The sequence below is a fragment of the Phoca vitulina genome, unplaced genomic scaffold, assembly GCF_004348235.1.
Source record: "Phoca vitulina isolate PV1807 unplaced genomic scaffold, GSC_HSeal_1.0 scaffold17, whole genome shotgun sequence".
Taxonomy (NCBI): domain Eukaryota; kingdom Metazoa; phylum Chordata; class Mammalia; order Carnivora; family Phocidae; genus Phoca; species Phoca vitulina.
In genome coordinates, this window is record NW_022589720.1 from 17,937,684 (window position 1) to 17,959,421 (window position 21,738).

General features: G+C 35.7%; 1 protein-coding gene and 1 pseudogene across 5 annotated transcripts in view; one reads left to right on the top strand and one right to left on the bottom strand.

The window, feature by feature from the left end:
* LOC116639057 overlaps nt 1-4,821 on the top strand; it is a 63,279-nt pseudogene extending 58,458 nt beyond the window's left edge.
* Nucleotides 1-21,738, bottom strand: part of CDH12 (cadherin 12) — a 1,003,710-nt gene that overhangs the window by 903,258 nt on the left and 78,714 nt on the right. The window lies entirely within an intron of this gene.

Genomic DNA, 21,738 nt, shown 5'->3' on the forward strand with positions numbered 1-21,738 from the left:
TTCTGAGAAAATGCTAACTCTCATTATAATCAGGAAATTGAAAGTAAAAATCACAAAAGGATGCAGTTCAACTATCATTCTTCAACAAAAAAGCCACCTAATTTCCAAATACTAGCAAGGATGTAGAACAATGGGAACTCTTAAAGAATGCTAGTGAGTGTGTCAATTACCATACCGAATTTAGATAATAATTTCAATATATATGCATTTAAAATGTGTATACCATATATACAAAATTCTACTTCTACAAATCCTAGAAAAATGCTTGTACAGGTGTAGAAATATATGCATAAGGATCTTTGTAACAATTTCATTTGCAGTTACAAATAACTGCAAGGGAATAGCTAAATACCTCAATATATAAAATGGAACTATCCAACAGTCAAAATGTATAAAATTGAACTACATGTGTAAATATGGATAAATTACTAGGATATTATATTGAAATAAAAAGCCAGATTGAAGGAGGATAGGAAAATTATAAGTTCATTTTGTAAACTTTAATATATTAAAATGATAATCCAGAAATGCATTCTGATGGAATGGCAGAGAGAAACAGAACATGTAACATGCACTTAGGAGACTTCATCTTAATATGTATTATTTTATTCCTTAAGACAGGTGGTAGGTACACAGTACTCACTAAATGTCTTTGTATCATTTTATATGCACAAGAAATTTCAGAATATACTTATATACTTTTATACTTGTTGCATGTATTTGACTACAATCGCTAAACTAAAAAAATAGACTATAATGAATCTAGTGTTTGTGGCTTTTAAAATAATCCATTTTGTCTAGGAATTGATTTATCTTTAATATAATTTATACAGAAACACAGAGCCTTTTGAATACTAAGGTACTGCATGGTAAAAAGGCAAAATGAATACCCTGTTTTCTTGAAATCTATGAATGCATCAAAGACTAAAATTAGCTTGAACTTTGAATGCCATTTAATTGGATATAAACATTAGATTATTAATCAATAGTCCATTTAATCTGACTCCTTCACAATGGCAATTCAACATGAAAACATTATTTTTTGACCTTGCTAGAATGTTCTCAACATTTTCAACTAAACGTGGAACAAATAAATTAAATCAAGATGCGGCGTCTCAAGAGAACATTAGGTCCACTGAGTGGTAAAGTAGATCATGCCAACAGCCACCCATTTAAATCAGAGTTTATTTTTTTAAAAAAGGAACATTTTATAATATAATTATCACATACAATATGAAGCACATAATCACTATGAAACATATATTTATGGATATTTAATGTACCTATCCTGCTTTTTGCAAGGAGCTGTGAACCAAAATTAATAACACTAATTATACCCAGCCACCTGCAATGAGTAGCATTAAAAAAAATTATACCTAAAATTTCTTTAAAAATATATTGTTTGGAGACTGGGGAATGACAATCTACTATAGCTAAAGAAAATATTATTTTCCTCATATCAAAGCTTTATATAAAAATAATAATTTATACCTGGGGCTTTAGAATATTGCCATTTTTAAAGGCAGTATTTCTCTTTGACCTCACATTTTCTATTTAGAGCACAGTCATTTAAACTATGGTCTATGATTTAAAAAAGGAAAGTTATTCTTAATGGGCCAATCATACAATTCAATGTGGTTATCAGGTACTGTAGCTATAAATTTAGTGAAAAAATTCCATAAAAATTTGATCTCGGTATTTGGAATTGTAATTTAACTGTGCTCACTATTTCAAGGAGAGAGCAGAAAGACTGAACTCAATATTAATGACTATTTAATCTCAGATTGTCTTTCACATAAGCCATAGAATTCATATAATCTATTTGCTTCTATAATTTTTAGTGAGGACAACATCAGAAAAGAAAAAAAAAAATCTTAATTCAATTCTTAGGACAATGTAGTAGATAATTCTATCATCTGGAAACTAAATATGTATCATAACGTATTCTGAAATGAATAGAACTGACTTTGAATTCAAAAACTCCATTCAAAAACATCGTTATTGAGTGTGTATTATGTTCCAGGAACTGAGCCAAGAAAGAGGGACACAATTTTGAAAAGATATGGAAACAACTCTGAAGCATTTACTATCTAAATGGGTTTGAAGTGTAGAATGTGAATTTTCCATATGGTAGTAATTTTATATTAGTATAGCTGTAGAGTAAATAGTTGTTTTTTTTTTTTCTGAGAATTAAAGGTGATTGGAACTCAGAACATAAACATTTCAGTAGAAACTGAGAGAAGCTATATTTAGTTAACTTCACCTATAAAGAAACAGGGAAAGTATTTAGAATATAGATGAGATGATGCTAACTTTGGGAGGCAGGGCACATGGGATCTACCCTAGTCTCTGCCACAAACATTCTGTTTAGTCATGAACAATCACTTATATTCTGTGGGCTTCATTTTTGCTTGACTGTCTACATATATATTGAAGAAAATAAATAAGATGACCTATTATCCTACAATTATGAGAAAACTTAATCCCCAGAGTAAAATTAAACAACTCAATACAGCTAATTAAGTATTCCTTTTCCAATATCATTATTTTGTAGTAAGATTAAAAATTATAGAAAGAATAAAACTGAAATATTTGAAATATAACTTATTAAAGAACTATATACTCTTTTTGCTTAGGTTGTTTAAACATCAGAATACAATATGATCTTTTCCAGCAGCACTCCCCAACCCAGCAAAAAAAAAAAAAAAAAAAAAAAAAAAAAAAAGTAAAGCTTTCTCTATTTTCTTTTTTTTTTTCTCATTACCTCTAATTTCCATAGGCATGAAGCTATTCCTTTTTAATTTCTCTTTGGAGGAGGAAAATGAAGAGCTAAACAGGCAATATTATGAGCAAATTCCTTAAATACATGCTTGTCAAATGAGCAGATTTGGGTACAGAGATAATGAGTAATCAAAATGATTCTAGTATTTTCTTCTACTATTTTATGGAAATCCGACATAGGGCTCTAATAATTTTTGTTAGAAAAATCGACACAAGTGTGGTAATAGACACAAGGGACTCCTTGGTCCCACAGGTGTTCGCATGCCCCCAAGCATGGGCTGTTAAAGTATCCCAAGCTCTTCACAACTGTATACCGACTACAAGCTGGTCTTTAAAGAGCCCTTCCCTGGGATTTATAAACAGTATTGGGGGAAAGAAAGTGTAAACCCTGTGATGCCAGGCCGCTAGCTTCCTTCAGATGACTGATGTCATTAGCATATGTAAGACCTTTATTAAATCTTCACTAGACATTAGTGAGAAAGAAAAAGTGGCTACTTCAGTCTCTCCGATAAAGATGCCAATTCTAATGGTATAGAATGTTCCTCCTTTTACAGCTCTGGCTGGCAAGAAGAAAGCAGTTCTCCGCATTCTCACCTAAGCTCAGATCAAAGAACAGGTATAATAAGTGGGAAATCTTGGAGTAAGTATAATTACCATCCAGCCTCCCAAAGGAGTACTCAACAGCCTTTGACTAAGCATGAAAAAAGGAAAGATTCCATTAAAAAAGTCCAAAGAAGAAGAGGTTGTCACCGTCTTCTGAAGCTGCTCATTTTAAGGCAAGCAAATGAGAAGCACGAGCATCAGATTCTTCCAGCCACATTTCCCAATCTGAAGAACAAGCACAAACTGTTGCTGACATGGACTCTACTCCTGTGAGCTATCCGTATGGTCCAGGATCTGATGTCACATCCAGAAGCTTTCCAGATGATCTGCCCCGGATGCGCTTCAAGTGCCCATACTGCACATTCCTGGTCAAGCGGAAGGCAGACCTCAAGCTCCACCCTCGTTGCCACACAGGAGAAAGGCCTTATCCATGTCAAGCCTGTGGGAAAAGATTTAGCAGGCTGGACCACCTCAGTAGCTGTTTCCGAACAATTCACCAGGCATGCAAATTAATCTGCAGAAAATGCAAACGCCACGTGACTGATATAACAGGGCAAGTGGTCCAGGAAGGAACCAGGCACTACAGATGCGACAGGCACTGAAGTGGTCATAGACAGCCTCCTCATTGATTTGGAAGCTGAACAGCATTGTATGTCCCCATCAGATGGAGATAAGGATCCCAGATGGCACTTGAGTGAAGATGAGAATAGATCATACATGGAGATTGAAGAGAATGGGTCTGCTGATCTGGTCATAAAACAGGTTGATGATAATGAAAAAGAAGAAGAAGAGAAGGAGATAGAATCCAACATTAGGTAGCTAACATGGGAACCAACAGAGCTGGCATGTCTGCAACTTATGCTGACTTCCTGTATCTCTCTTTTTCCGTGGTCAGAGTCTGGCTCACAAAGGTATCAGACTGACTTAAAAGTGATGACCTAATATAACCTGCATACTTTCCGAACAGGTCATGGTATCCATTCTGAACTTTGTTGCCCTAAAATATGTTGCTGCACTGGAAAGAAGGACCTAGCATGAGTTGGCATGAGGGATGAACAATTAATCCTCTTCCTTTTATTACAGAGATACCTTTTTTCTTTTAATATTGAAAGATCTGCTTAGCAAACTTTTCTCAAAGAAAATATTTTAAATAAATTTACCACAACCAAACTTTCTGTAAGATAATTTCAAGACATTTCAAAAACACAAACTACTAATATTGAATTTTCACAGGGAACCAGGTAAGAGCACATTTAAGGGTCTGGCACCCTTACCTGATTGAATTATAAGTCTTTCTATTAATTTCAGATATAATTTAATTTCAGATCTAAAACAACCTTTCAGTATCCTAATATCCTAGGTATTGTTTTAGGATTATGGCAGACGACAAATGTAAAATGTGAAACTGGGCGCCTGGGTGGCTCAGTTGGTTAAGCGACTGCCTTCGGCTCAGGTCATGATCCTGGAGTCCCGGGATCGAGTCCCGCATCGGGCTCCCTGCTTGGCAGGGAGTCTGCTTCTCCCTCTGACCCTCCTCCCTCTCATGCTCTCTGTCTCTCATTCTCTCTCTCTCTCTCAAATAAATAAATAAAATCTAAAAAAAAAAAAAAAAGAGAGAGAAACTAAACCTCTTTAAAAAAAATAAAATAAAATGTGAAACTGTTCATATTTGAATTTTTTGTCATTAAGGTAAAGATGACTCTTATGTAGTCAGTATTGTTTAAAAAAAAAAAGCAAAAACCTAAAATAGAGGCAGACCAGAGATTACATAGAGACATCATCTTCTAAAGCAGGAAACAAATACTGCCTAAAGTCAAGGTAGTTTGTCAAGATCTGTCAATATAATTCTCTTCCTCTCTAAAGGAAAACAAACAAAAAAAAACAAAAAAAATGATGAACAAGAAAATTGGAAGTTACCATTCTTAAGAGTAATTTCTAACATTTACTGTTCTGCTATATTATTTCTAAAGTGCTCTCTCACACATTTTTTCACTTAATCAGCAAGGTAGATATTATTGTCTCTAATTTACAAGTGAGGAAATTAATCAGAAAGCTTAAGTGGTGTGACTAGTGATGGACAGGTCTTGATTTTAAACAGCCCTCTTTCGACTGTCCCCGTATTGTCTCCTGAAATGGCAAAGAACTGAAGTCAAACCTCACCAATCTGCAGTAATTAGAAAAAAGCCTATTAGAATTAGGAGGTATGAAAGAACTTAATAAGCTTCAACAACACATAATAACTTGGACTAGAGCTATCCAAGAATGCTCAGTGATGACCCTCCAGTGTCTACGGACATGTTTTTAATGTGAGGTTATTTATATGTAAATGTTATGTATAACACTCTTTGAACAAGTTACCTCTTACATGCTTTAAGCATTTTTTCTTATCTTGTTTATATCATTTTTCAAAACAAATTTTCTCCTAGGATATAAAGGTGCATTTAAACTCCTCCCCTGTAAGGGGTGACTGGCTGTGACTCTTGATCTTGCGGGTTGTAAGTTTGAGCCCAAGTCATGTGTAGAGATTACTTAAAAAAAGAATCTTTAAAATAAAATAAACTCCTCCTCTATATGAATTATGAAATATTCTAAAAGTACAGTTCAATCAGAGAAGCATTATTTTACTTGTGAAGATAAAATCTGAATCCCGGAAGACCCGACCTTACTGAAGGTTGCTTCAAATTATTACAGTTAAGGGGCGCCTGGGTGGCTCAGTCGTTGAGTGTCTGCCTTCGGCTCAGGTCATGATCTCAGGGTCCTGGGATCGAGCCCCGCATCGGGCTCCCTGCTCCGCGGGGAGCCTGCTTCTCCCTCTCCCACTCCCCCTGCTTGTGTTCCTGCTCTCACTGTCTCTGCCAAATAAATAAAATAAAAAAAAATTTATTACAGTTAAGCTTGATATAATTTAATTTTGATAGAGGCTCCTGTATTATACTGTATTTCTAAATGTCGTGACATCCCTCAAGATGATACTTTTCATTTTATATTTTCTCTTCTTCTTTATTTTTTTTTTTAAAGATTTTTTTATTTATTTGAGAGAGAGAGAATGAGAGAGAGCGAGCACATGAGAGGGGGGAGGGTCAGAGGGAGAAGCAGACTCCCTGCCGAGCAGGGAGCCCCGATGCGGGACTCGATCCAGGGACTCCAGGATCATGACCTGAGCCGAAGGCAGTCGCTTAACCAACTGAGCCACCCAGGCGCCCTTCTCTTCTTCTTTAATTACTGATTGTCCTTGATACCGACTGGAGGGCTAAAATGGTTAATTTCTAAAACATTTTTTACAAATAGAATGAACAACAATTTGTTTTTGTTTTATGGTACTTAATGCTGAGACCTTTCCAAGATTCCCCTGATGGTGAATTTCCAGTTGCTTCAAGACTGGATGGCATGCGTCAAGTTCACTGTTCTCCCAACATGACTGTTCCTGAATCGGGAGTCTTAACAATTAAGTTGTATCCAAATGAGGGAGGGAACACTTGTCATTCTTTAGTTTCACCAGATGGTAACATCTTTTAAAATTATCATCTGATTTTTAGTCCTTGGAGCTAATAGGAAAAATGAGTGACTGGAGCTTTATTCATGAGAATGAAGTAGTGCATGTGTATGCTCTAACGCACTTCAGTCTGTGATCCAAATGTTCTCTTACGCTTCTGCAAGCAAACATCAGCATGAACGTCAGCAAAGTCCACGGAACACCCTGCCACCAGCACCTGGACAACCTTATCTGAAATAATACTTTCTCATTGTTTATAACAAGCATCAAGCTCTCCCCACAAAACAGCCATCAAGTTCATCAAACTAGACAATGTATCTGTTCTACCATTTTAGTATCATAAAAGAAGAACATTTGTGACGTTTGTAAGTTGTAAATAATAACTCCAGTTATCATATCATCTGTCTCTAAGACTAGAGACCGATTCTTTCCTAGAGTGAGACTGTCCATAGTTTCTGAGAAAACAAAATTCTTTGGCTTTTAAATGTGGGAAAAGGTTACATAGGGGCATAATCTGTTAATATAAACTTTATTTATGCCAAAAAAATAAATAAAATAAGTAGAATTTTTTTTAAATTATTAAATAAGAATACTAAAGATAATTTGTTTGCTTACTTTAATTACAATGTGTCATTTAATGAGCAGACCTTCTAAAACATACCCATACAAAGTGCAATTGGTTACATATATATATATTTTAAGATTTTATTTATTTGACAGAGAGAGACACAGCGAGAGAGGAAACACAAGCAGGGGAAGTGGGAGAGGGAGAAGTAGGCCTCCCGTGGAGCAGGGAGCCCAACACGGGGCTTGATCCCAGCACACTGGGATCATGACCTGAGCCGAAGGCAGACGCTTAACGATTGAGCCACCCAGGCGCCCCAAGGTGCAATTAATTATAGCAATTTGTTATCAGCTTTGGATTATATTCTCTATTCTGTTTTGTAGCCTTATTATCCAGTTTAACTGTCCAATCTCATTTTCTTTACTTAATATTATATTGTATTTGATAATTGATGAGTAATGTCTAAATCTCATGTAGATATTTATTGTGCGCCTAGCACAAGTCAAGTGCTTTACCTATATTTTATCTTTAACTATGCCCTGCAACCCTAGGGCACTGTAGTGATAAAGTAAATAATGTCTCTGCTGGCAGTTCAGCTGTAAGAGGAAACTCTTCCAATTGGACTGCACTGTAGTTGCAAAATAGATAAACTATGCCACTCTGAGTTATAGTGTGTATCAAGATTAAGCTCAAACTCAATACACAAATTGATAATACAAGTTGATTCAGAACGTAAAGATATTAGGAAAATGTATCTTAAAGTAACTCCAAATGAACCCATTTCATTTGTTTCAAAACAAATGTTTTAAAAACTCCATTTTTTTTTCAGTCAAATCCTTGGCAAGGTAACTCTAGGACTCATTCCATGTCCTTAATCATACAAATATTCTACACTAACAATCCCTGCTTTTTGAGAAACCCAATGTTTTCTGCGTGTGTAGTCTCTCTTGCAGCAGCAAGTAATAAACCCAAGTTTGCCAAGCATATAACTCAAGGTCTTTGGCTGATGAGCACTGACAATAATTAGTATACACATTTTATAGTAAGAGGATAGCAAAGCTGAAAGAAGACACTATTTATACAACAGCCTATTATAACCAATCTTTAAGAAACAAAGATTATCTAGTTCTTTCTTTCAGTGAACAGATGACACAACAGATGAAAAGGGAAGATAAATGACTTGATCTAACTTCAGTTTTTCATGACCATTAAAATTGGAGAAACATTTTCTCCTATTCTTTTAATTTCTATTTATAAAATTCTATTGTCACAATAAACATAGCAGAAATATCAATTTGTAGCCAAAGGAACTATGACTTAATTATAGTAAAAATGAATTTAAGTTAGTATAGAAATATTCCAACTTTCAATTATGTTTACTTCTTATTTACAAACCAAACAGACTCTTATGCAGTATATCTACATTACATCCTTATCAGAAGTTAGGCTGGTTTTTGTACGATCTTTGGACTGCCTTTGGACTCAAGCTGCAACTACCAGTCCCTGGTTATCCCACCTACTGGTCTACCCTCTAGATTTTGAGTTTGGGTCACCACAATCACATGAGCCAATTCCTTAAATTCCTTCCTTCCTTTCCCTTCCCTCTCTCCCTCCCTCCCTTCCTTCCTTTTTTCTCTTTCTCTCTTTCTCATATACATGTGCACAATGCACACACAAGTTCTGTGGGTTTTTTGTTTCTTTCTTTTCTGCAGAACTCTGAATTCTACAGGGGAAACAAATGATTAGTTCTAGAGTCACATAAAACCAACAGGTAAATACATCCCTATATAACATAATTTTAAATAGTGATAGGTTAAAAAAATAGTGATGGATAAGATATGATAAGAACATAGATATAAAGGAATGATGTGTGATATGGTATGGTAGGGGTGCTAGTTTAGGTAGGATAATTACAGAAAGTCAATTTTTAAAAGTGATATTTTAGTAAAGACCTGAAACAAGAACTAGAATTCCAAGGGAAGTTTAGAGAGATCATTCTGGCATAGGGAACTATGTACAAAGTACAAAGGCCTTGAGTCATGTATACTTGAGGAAAAGCAAGAAGGCCACTGTGATTTGACAAAATTATGTTGTTTGAAGATGGGAGAGAATAAATTTGGAGAGGGAGGCAGCATAGGGAGTTTTTTTTTTTTTTTTTAAGATTTTATTTATTCATAAGTGACAGAGAGAGAGTCAGGGAGAGGCAGGCTCCCCACTGAGCAGGGAGCCCGATGCGGGACTCGATCCCAGGACCCTGGGATCATGACCTGAGCCGAAGGCAGACGCTTAACCATCTGAGCCACCCAGGCACCCAGCATAGGGAGTTATTAATGACGCATTCCATCAAATAAATAGGGTGGTCTTTGACAACAGTGCATGAGGAAAGTTGACTCAGAAGTGAACTCCACTTCTGCAGTGCTGGAACAAAAGCTGGGATCTCTACAATTTACCCCATTCAGAAAGACCACCCATAGCAAGGACTCTTCAAAAAAGCAGTAGACTGCCAGAAGTCAGGGGTCAAAGTTGAGAGTTCATTTGAAAATGATCAAATAATGGAAGCAATGCATAATAAAAGCTGTGGACTCTCTACTGATTTCATTCAAGAGTAAAAGGATCAACCCCAAGAATGCACAGAGGAAGTCTCATTGGAAAGGAATAATAAAGACTACAGGAATAATAAAGACTACTTTTGTTTGTAGCTCACAAATTCTATGTCTTTTAATAAACCCATTGCACATATTTCTATGATAATCTTAACTTAAACTTAGCTGAAAGGGGGGAACACATGTGAGGGCAAAATGCCAGGCAAGGTGGGCAGAAATCATGCCTGATTAATATGGATTAAGGACCCACACCCAGTATATCTGCACAATGTTTATTTAAAGTTATTTATGTCTTTAAGTAGATTTTAAAATATATTTAAATAAAGTTGTAAAAATTTATTTAGTCCTGATATATTTCACAGCTGAATCTCAAAATACTTCATTAGTACTCTGATGTTTTGATGATGACTTATAAAAATACTAGTACCTAGTAAAAAGCCTAATTGAATGTAAAGTTGCTTGTTTTTAATAATATTGTGGACTGAAAAGGGAAATTCAGAATCAAAAATGTGTATTCAGGTAAAAAGATCAAAAACTAATTACATTGTTCATTAATTATATATTGCATATATACACATATAAACATGTATAGATACTATGCATATTATGCAAATATATAGAGAGAACATGAATATATGTATACATATATATTCTTCCCCCATGGGTAATTATTACTCCAATGAATTAAATTGAAAAAGCACAGTTTTTTTTTCATACGGTAAAGTGAAATCCTCACTTGGTTGTGCTTGGATGGATTAGCCTTGACAGCAAGAGGTACATTATAATGGTAAAATTTATCATTGTTACATAGAAGTTACAGGTGAAAGGATGCCACTATCAAAACTAGATTTGTGTCATTTCTGAAATCAATATATCACTGACACAAAATCACAGTCCATAACATTATCTTGGGGTCGTGGTAGCTCACAATGATATACTTGAAAATCTCATTTCAGGAACAGGGAAGATGCTTGAGTCTGCCATGCCACTAAGCCAAACTGAAAACTATATTTTAACCAATCTAATATATTCATTCTTGTACATTCATTTTTATTTAATTTAGAGGATTAGAATATTAAAATAATTAAAAGACTGATTTTGGACTAAAACCGATATATTTGGACAATAGGAAACTGTGGATAACAGTAACACTGAGGTAAATATTACATTTTCTTCCTTTTACAGAGATAAGCACACATTGTATAAGTTGCTTCATGAGATCTGGGCAGAGGTTGGAAGGAAAAAAAGGCAAAGTGAAAGGTAAGTAGCATAGTCTACACGTGCTACAAACTACATACACACTTGTTTATTATATGGTCCCATTACTTCTTTTTTTTTTTAAAGATTTTATTTATTTATTTGACAGAGAGACAGAGAGAACACAAGTAGGCAGAGGGAGAGGGAGAAGCAGGCTCCCCGCAGAGCAGGGAGCCCGATGAGGGACTCGATCCCAGGACCCTGGGATCATGACCTGAGCCGAAGGCAGCCGCTTAACCGACTGAGCCACCCAGGCGCCCTGGTCCCATTACTTCTTCATAATTACCCTCAGTATTCATTCTTTCTCAATGGGCTTAGCAAGTTCATGGACAATCAGCAAGTAAGCAGAAGAGCTAGAATATTTATCCAGATTTTTGACTAGTTAAAAATAAATAGTATGCCAACAAAGCTACCACAAATTAATAAATGCAATAATAATAAAGCTTTTGGTACTCTACCACTTCACATTATTGTATTTTTTGATCCTTTTTATTGTATAATAATTCATTCAACAAAATCAGTATTTAGCATCTACTACTTGAGAAATACTAGTAACACAAGAATAAATGATCCACGTCCATCCCACAAAGAACTCACAGCCTCTGTATATGTGTATGTGCTCATGTGTGTGGAATCGAGAAAGGGCTGGCACCGGCAATCACAGTACAATATGTTATCACTTAAAATAATTACACAGAGCTTGGTAGGCATCTAAGGACATATTTCTAACTACACTCTGGAATCAGAAGGATTTTCAGAGAGAAGTATGTTCTAAAATTCTGGATTTTTCTAGGAAATAAAAAACGATGTTATGGGGGTTGGGAGATGTTTTAGAGCTGTGGGGGGAAAAAGGGTATTTAAAATCAGGATAATAATTTGTGACTGGTGTGTTAAATTTGGCATATATATTACAAATTTACCTTAGTGTCCAGTTCACAACTTTATGCCAGAATATGTAATTTTTTTGTACCAGCTTTTTCATCCAAAACATACTAAATTAATAAGCAAAAAGTAGTGATATTTTCACATTATATTTGCAGGCAAAGACACAACTACCAATTAAGATAATGGTTACTCGTTAGAAATATCACACGGTACATTATATGTTTAAAAAAAAAAGAAGAAGAAGAAGAAGATAGCAGGAGGGGAAGAATGAAGGGGGGGAAATCGGAGAGGGAGAAAAACCATGAGAGACTATGGACTCTGAGAAACAAACTGAGGGTTCTAGAGGGGAGGGGTGGGGGATGGGTTAGCCTGGTGATGGGTATTAAAGAGGGCATGTTCTGCATGGAGCACTGGGTGTTATACGCAAACAATGAACCATGGAACACTACATCAAAAAATAATGATGTAATGTATGGTGATTAACATAATAAAAAAATTGATAGATTTTTTAAGAAAGAAGCTATTAGAAAAAAAAAAAAAAAAGAAATGTCACACGGAACACATCTGAATTATGCACCATCCTGTTCACATAACCCCAAACATGTGACTTTAGCATACGCAGGTACGCCAAGTGAAAACCCTGAGCAGTTGGTATCTCCTACCACACCTTAGTCTCTTGTGTACACGCATGACTTTCATGTTTCCAAGTATTCTAGTCTTTAACTCTTGTGTTGTCCTAAAGGTGTTTGGTGGGATAACTTCAAGTTTATGTATAGTTTAAGTGCTAGATAGCCATGAGTTACCCCACTGTCTGGAAAAGAAAGAGAAAAAATCTTCTAAAGAAAAGATTCTCTTCCCCCTTTTTCCACCAACTACTACCCAACAAGTCTTCTCTTCCTTCTTTAGTCATTAATATAAACTTTCAATGCACTACATTTAATGTATCATCAATATTAATCTATCCGTTACTTATATAAACTTTTTTTTTTTCTTACTGAATAGATATTTTTCTACAGAGATTGTTTTGGTGTTTTGGTTAGGACAGACATACAATTTTTCACATTAGAATTACTGACATATTCTTTTATGGAATTGCTTCTCATTTAGTGTCAGGACTTATGAGGTGAGTTATTATTATTAAAGAATAGACATGTATTACTAGTTAAGCATGACTTCATTTAAATTATTTGAATCGCTGAATTAAATTTCTAGTGTCTATGCATGAATGCCTTTCATTGGCTTATTCACTATGTGTGTGAAATGTCTGTTTATGTTACTTCCCCTTTTTACTGGTGGTAGAGACTCAAGTAAGAATGATTTGGCAGAAACTTTTGGGTATAAGGAAATCATTAATTCTTTTTATTTTTTAGGAAATCATTAATTCTTGTATGAGTCAAAAAATCTTTTCTCAACCAGTTATTTTCCCCTTAAATTTATTTATGTTTATTTTGCCATAACGATATCAAATATTTTCCTTTATGAGTCTAATTACATGTTTGGAAAATTTTTCACAATTCCAAAATTTTAAAAACATGTATACATGTTTTCATTCAGTGTGGTGGTATGATTGATTCATGTAACTTCAGTCTTCCAAACTTGCAGCTTTGCTACCATCTCCCTACTCCCATTAATCAACTCACACTGTAAAAGTCACTGAAAGAATTCACAAAATGGAGGCCCTTCTCCTGGGGACGGGCTTGTCATGGCAAGGAAGAAAGAGAATCCACATGTGCTAGCAGCAGATATAATCATAAAAGAAAGTGAGGAAATGGCTGAGAGGCTGAGACAGAACAGTCTACACTTCTCCTACATTTGGGTCATTCTTGCCCACTCCTGCATTATTCCTTCTTTGTTGGGGAGTGGGGGTAGCCAAGAGGTCAGGGTTGTTATCTTAGAGAAGTACAACTCCGAGGAGAAGGGCTCGGTATTCCTCCCCAACAAGCTAACATACAATGAAAGCGAATAAAAATTAGAAGTGGATTGAGTTATATTTAGTGTGTTTGGCATCACTCAAGCATAATGTATATCTAAGTGAAAACATCTGTCACCTTTAAATTTCTTTAAATTTTATTCATACTCAAGAAGATAGGCTATTTTTAATCAACATGTAAAACCAATCTCTACTCCTAAATCACTTTCACAAATTGAAAAATTTTAATCATTCTCTAGAGAACATGCATTTTAACAGATTTTGCTGAATTGAAATAATTTGATTACAATGTCATTTTCCCGAAAGGATCAAAAGTTCAAAAACTAAAGTACTTAAGAGTACATTCCTAAATCCGTTCTCTTCGATTTTCTTACTTAACAATGTCTTTCAACTACTTAAGGGTCACAAAACTACAATTTTATGTTTAGAACAAAACATTAAAAAAAAAAAAAGACTGTATCTTCAAAGCCAAAGACAGAAAGCTAGTCTTGAATTTCTTCTCATTAAAATAATAGAGTACACTTATGATAGTTATAAAAAAAACTATTATGCATTTTGGAGGTTTGTCTTATGGTTATAGTTTTCAATGATTTGTATATTCTTCAATCCTGGAGGAACGAAATTACTGTCTACCTTGGGATCTAAATGAGCCTACTTTTTTTTTAGCTGCGGCACTTTGATGTTTATCGAAGCTTTCTAGTTGAGAAACAACAAAAAATGCAGAAACGGCTGTCTGCGAATTATTTATATTTAAGTGTTTCGGACATACGGAAGATGATATTTTCACTATAAACACATTTCACAAGGGACATTTCCTATGTTTGACAACAGATTAAGTGGAGATTTAGGTCATATGTACCTCGTTTCACAAACTAATAAAATAAAGTTAATTACTTGTTTTATGCTGAGTCGCCCATTTGATCAGAGAACTTCATTAAAACATTAAAAAATCATTATCAAAACTTCAGAAGATAATTAACCCTATCATTGAAGACAGATAAAAGTTTTTTTTATATATCTTTATAAATCCAACGCCTCACCCAAAAACTGGATCCTGGTTTATAATACACAATCGGTACTTTTTAAATTATTACATTTATCTAGTCAAAATCTATCTTCTCTATAACGAAGAAAAAAAAAATATTTACAGAAAAATTATAATGCTGGGTTTTGGCTTTTAAAAAATATGACCCATGGACAAACATGTATTTATAACTTACACAAAAAGGTTTTTCCATAAAATTTTAGTAGAAATATTTGCTCTCATAGCTTGTAAACAGTAATTTTTGCAGTAATAGAAACAGCTCACTGTCAGCTTAAACACGGTAACTACAGACACAATAAGACTTCTTTGGGCAAAGCAAACACTATATAACTTTATTCATTCCTATAAGTCCTTTTTCTTTACTATAAATACGACACACTGATGTAAAGAGTGAATATTTGGATGAACTCTGCATGATCAAGGATCAGTCAGCTGATTATTTCAAATACTCAAGTTGTTCCATTTTTAAATATATTTTGAATCCTCTATAAATATAAAGTGTACATTCCAATTTTGTATGATGTTATGCAAAGTGCTGCACTCGAAAAAGAAAAAAAAGAACTGAAGCTTGATTTTTCTAAGCAAAGCTTTGCTGCTCAAAACTGTGGCAAGAAGCTTGGTCACATTCAATCTCATTAAGCATTCCAAAGATTAAATATTTTTGCATGGCCTGGAATTGATACAAATATTCTGGTTTAGCAACAAGAATTGAAACTGAAAAGTGCTTGGAGTACAGGGTAAGTGTAATTTATATGCTGAGGCTTTTGCACATGTATCCTTTCTTCCTCCTTCTGGTCTCTTTCTTTTCTTTGGCTCTGCGGTTACCTGACATTCCTCAAATCTCCTCCCACCAACCAACCCTCTTCCTTTCTCATTTCTTCCCTTATACTGACCTATTTTCCTCCTCTTTAACTCCAACCTATGACTGAAGAGCTTTGTTAGCGGTTATTCTCAGCAGCAATGGGCAGCTTTCCTTTGGGAGTAAGTGACTGTGATTGTCCCCTAATAGACTTTGTACTGTTTAGTCCAGAGTAATTGAACCTATTAATCTCCCCCTGCTTCTTGGGCCATAATGCATTTGCAGGGGAAGAATGGTAAGGTGAGGGAGATTCATGTTCTAGAACTACTCTTGAATGTCAGGACGTGGATTGGGGAGGATGTTGAAAATGGCTTATTGGAAAAAATATGTTGAAAGAAATGTTTTTCTTCGAACTTTTAGCTAAATTTTCATCTATGATCTAGGTTACCTATTCACCGAGAATCCAAAATTTGAATGCTATTTGTTGATATCCTTCGATGAAATAAAAAGTTCTAGAATTTCCGTTTGCTTGTTTTTTACCTGCTCTTAATTGGGTAGTTTATGTGGAGAATCTGGATTGGATTTGGTGGAGCAGTATGTATAGATCGTGTGTTACAGGACATTCTTTAAGTCTTCAGTATGAAACAAACATATGGGGTCAATCATGGAGTGTTCATTTAGATTAATTGAATAGCAAATTCCAGTTACTTATCTTGTATACTTCCCTCCAGTAACATTCACTTATATTAAAAAAGGACTATACCTGGATCTTTTCATTCGTTAAGGATGAAGATGTTAGGCAGTTAGTCAGGCATGAGTGAGGAGGGATGAAGCAGGTGCTGGCCACAGGTTTGGTGCCACCCCCGGGGGTTAACAGCCACACCTTCAGAGCCACCTCTAAGGGCTAACAGAACAGGAAAGGCCCAGCCACAGACTCGGCTCAAAAGCCACAAGGGGGGGCGCCTGGGTGGCTCAGTCGTTAAGTATCTGCCTTCGGCTCAGGTCATGATCCCAGAGTCCTGGGATCGAGCCCCACATCAGGCTCCCTGCTTCGCGGGAAGGCTGCTTCTCCCTCTCCCACTCCCCTGCTTGTGTTCCCTCTCTCACTGTCTCTCTCTCTGTCAAATAAAAAATAAAATCTTAAAAAAAAAAAAAAAAAAAGCCACAAGGGGACTTCTAAGAGCTAAGCATGGGCACAAAGGGTGCAACTTGTCCTTCACTACCTTTACGGTCACAACAAAGTTCATTAGACACTCATAAATATACAATACATAGATAAATACAATTATAACAATGCATGATGGAGGGAGGCATGTGCAGAGGCCAAACATATAACCACCAGCTGTCAATCAAAGCCACATTTACAGGTACACAAACCAGGCTTAAAAGGATGAAGCCAGAGCTACTCGGGGCCGTTGCCACTCTCGCTCAGACTTCCCCTCTTAAAAGTGTCCTATACTTAGGGGTGCCTAGATGGCTCAGTTGTTTAAGCATCTGCCTTCAGCTCAGGTCATGATCCCAGGGTCCTAGGTTCAAGCCCCACATCCGGCTCCCTACTGAGCCTCTCTCTCTCCCTTTCCCTCTGCCTGGCACTCCCCCTGCTTATATTCTTTCTCTCTCTGTCAAATAAATAAATAAAATCTTTAAAAAATGCCCTGTATTTATCTACTCAATAAACTCTATCTCCCCATTCTGCTCTCAGGTCTCCAATTCTTTGGTGTATCTGGGACAAGAACCTAGCAATCCAGTAACAAAAAGAATCAAATCAAAGGTAGTTTTAGATGCCATTTTCCCATGCTTTAAAAAATAATGAATACCACTTGGCTACACATAATATAATGCAAAAATTAAATCTGGGGAAAAAAGTTTCACATGAAAATGTATAGATTTTTCACTTAGCAGCAAATTTCAAAATTAAACCTACATTTTCAACCTTTTAAAGATTTGAAACACATTCATAAATAGACAACTGCCACTTTAAATGTTATTATCAGGAGTAAGGCTCATAAAATACCATGGAAAAGTTCATTTCTGTTTATAAATATATGAGAGACCCTATCCCAGTGAATTTTAGCCTTTAGTAACGGCAAAGCTATGAATAACTAGAGACTAATAGAAATGAGTTCAGGGACACCTGGGTGGTTCAGTTGGTTAAGTCTCCGATTCTTGATTTCGGCTCAGGTTATGGTCTTGGGTTGTGAGATCCAGCCTGGTGTGGGGCTCCTCCTGGACATGGAGCCTGCTTAAGATTCTCTCTCTCACTCCCCTCTCCTTTTGCCCCTCTCCCCTCATCTCCCTCACTAAAAATAAAATAAAATAAAATAATAAAATAAAATAAAAGTAAAATAAAATAAAATAAAATAAAACAAAATAAAAAATTAGAAACGAGTTCATCTCAGTTCCCTCAGATCTTTGATGAGTTCCATGACTCATTCTTGCTTTGTTGCCTGTGTAGAAAACTGGGTTAGGCAGGCCTTGTTAAAATCAGATGATTCACTGAAATTGGATTTTCTCAGAGGAATTAAAAATCATAATATTAATAAGTGTTCTATAGTTACAGAACTGCCAATTCAGAACTCTATTGAAGGTAAAGACAGATGATATCATTCCAGAAATTACTTGGGAAAATAGAAAGTGCAATATGAAAATGACATATGTTGTTGCTATTGATAATAATATTCATTTAATATTATAAATGTATACAAATATGTCCAATTTGCTAAAAATACAAAAAAAAAAAAAAAAAAGGAAAAAGAGAAAAAACAGCCAGTATGACTAGTCCTGGTCCAAATTTGTTTTTATACTTTTTCACTATATTTTGCCACTTTCTAGTTCATATTTATACTCTTTCTCTTTTCCTTTAACTTTCTCCACTTCATACATTTCTTACTTCAGACAAAGATTACCCCCTACCCAACCACTCTCCTCCCTTGCTCCCCAACCCACCCTAATTAAATTGGTCACCACCAAGGGCTACACATTTTTCCTTCCTAAGTGTTCATCAAATTGTTACTAAAACTGTTCTTAAAAGATTGTTATCATGTCTTACCTGGATAAAATCCCACCATCTACTAGTCCATCCTACTTCATTCTCATCTATTCCCCTTCCTAGACCCATTGTAATATAGCACCAGAACTCTATTGTATTTTCTTGCTGTACCAAAAAGCAGGTTTTTAGTCTCTGAGGCACTTGCAGGCAGCAATATGTAATTAAAATTTTTAAATATTGCTTCGGTGTATTCATTTTGGGGTATACTTCTATGGTGATAAGTTTATATTCACAGTACTTTTAAAGTCATTTTTAAAAAAGATTTTATCTATTTATTGAGAGAGAGAGAGGGAGTGAGCATGAGCAGGGGGAGGGCCGAGGGTGAGGGAGAGAGAGAATCCCAAACAGACTCCGCACCAAGCTTGGAGCCCTATGCTGGGTTGGATCCCACAACCCCGAAATCATGACCAGAGCTGATATTACTGGTCGGATGTTCAACTGACTGAGCCCCCAGGTGCCCCTGTCAAAGGCATCTTTAAAATCTTTTCTTTAAATAAATTTGAATAAACTTTTATTTTTTTATTTAAATTCAAATAGCCAACATGTAGTACATCATTAGTTTCAGATATAGTGTTCAATAATTTATCAGTTGAATATACTTTTTAAAAGGTAAGTAAATAACATAGCATGCAGTCTGTGAAACACTAGCATGTGAGAGATAAATTCCAGGGTCCTTCACGAGGAAGAACAGCTTTTGATTATTTTCTTTGCTTATTCTTACCTGTGGAAAATGTTTAATTCTCAAGAGTTAACCAATGTTATTGTCACTAATTTTAACTTTGATTCATGCTTTAAATCTTTTATTTATTGAGCATAAGATGACATTGACAAGGCGGAAAAGCTTTTGGATTCTCAGTGAGCCCACTGCTATTGAAATTTCATTCCAAGAAATCTGTTATTTTCTACTACTTCTGGTTATGTCTGCCAAATATTTTTTTCTGACATTTGGATTAACAGAATTTCTGAGAAAATAATTCTTAACAGATCATTACTTTTTTCCTCTTAATATCTATTTCTTACGATCCCAGTATTAAGGTTGCTGATAGACTTTTGGTTTAGAGGAGGCTTAAGTCAATACTACACAAAATAGTGATTAATATTTCTGGGGAAGCTTTGAGAGAAACAAGCGTCATTATATCACAACTGCTTGACAAGTATCCATGAGGAAAAACAAAGAACGGTACTGTAATAAAATTTTATTATCAACTGTCATATCTATTTCTTCTATCAATCTTTTATTATCTAAGGGTGTTGAATAATTTACTCAATATTTGTGCAAGCCATTCTGCTTTGTTAATGCAGAGTTTGGCAATTTTGCTTAGTATTGTTTTTGGCTTTGCAGACCATGAAGTCTCTATTGCAACTACTCAAGTCTGGTTGATTGTAAAAACAGCAACTGCCAAGACGTAAACAAATGGGTGTGGCCGTGTTCCATTAAAATTTTATTTACAAAAGCAGTCAGTGGTCCAAATTTACCCACAAGCCACAGTTTGCCAACACCTACTCAAAGGGAAAGCGTGTGTATATATATATAATGATGTTGTCTATTCTAACAGAGCCTTGGGCAGATATGAGTCTAATGCCAATCACCACAGAGCACAGCGTTATCAGGGCAAGAAGAATGAAATCCATGATAGCTGTAAGAATCTAACACACTCCCCTATCAAGGTGCAAATAATAATAACCACATAGAAAGTTCAGGCATTTAGAAAAAGTTCAGAGATGAAACATGGATTGATTTTTAAAAAATGAATATTCTTAAGGGTCTTTTCTTTTTTCCATTTCAGGCTTGATATAAGAGAAGGGCTGCCATTTTAAAGCATGCAAATGTATACACACCCTGTGCGGAAAGCATTAACACAGAAGGCCTGAAGTTGCTGCCTTCAACAGAGCCTATTTGTGGGTTGGCCCTTGGCTGGCTGCTGGGAGCCTCGTTGTTTTACCAGCCTAGGCTGCTCAATGCCTGATTTCCTTTCTTGAAGTTTGAAATGCCAATAGTTGAGGCTGGTTGTTGCTCCTACATGACCTGTCCCCAATAAAAACCTTGGACTCTGGGGGTCAAGCAAGCTTTCCTGGGCTGGACACGTTTCTCTATTTTGCTGCTGGATTGAGGAGTACGTCCTGTGTGACTTAGCTGTGAGTGTGGAGTGGGATTGGGGGTCAAGGGGAACGTAGGAAGTCTGTGCCTGGATTCCTCCAGACTCAGCCTAATCCATCTATTCTTGTTGATTGTGTTAATAAAATATGGCTGTGAGTACAATTGCCTCTGAGTACTGAGAGTCCTTCCAGCAAACCACTGAATGTGTACACGTTCCCAGGGTTTCGAACACACACATATACACACACAATACTTACCTTGACTACTTCTAAAACAGTAGATATTTTGTTTTCTCTTCGGTTGATTTTCTTCCATTCCATTTTATTCTATAACATTCTATTCTAATGCATTTAATTTTAATGCAATCAACTCCATTACATGTAAATTAAAAGCCATTTGAATCCTACTATATGATTTCCTGATCCACTAATGTAACACGGCTGTTGGGAGCCTACTGAGCTGTCATCCTAACCCATATACCTTACATGTTTCACTATCATTTGCAAAAAACACACAGAATCTTTCCTTTTTGAGGACTTTAGTGCTAATCAGTGCCAAGAAAGACACATAGCATTAGCGTGTTAGTTATGCATTGCTGTATACCAAATTATCCCAAAACTTAGTGGCCTA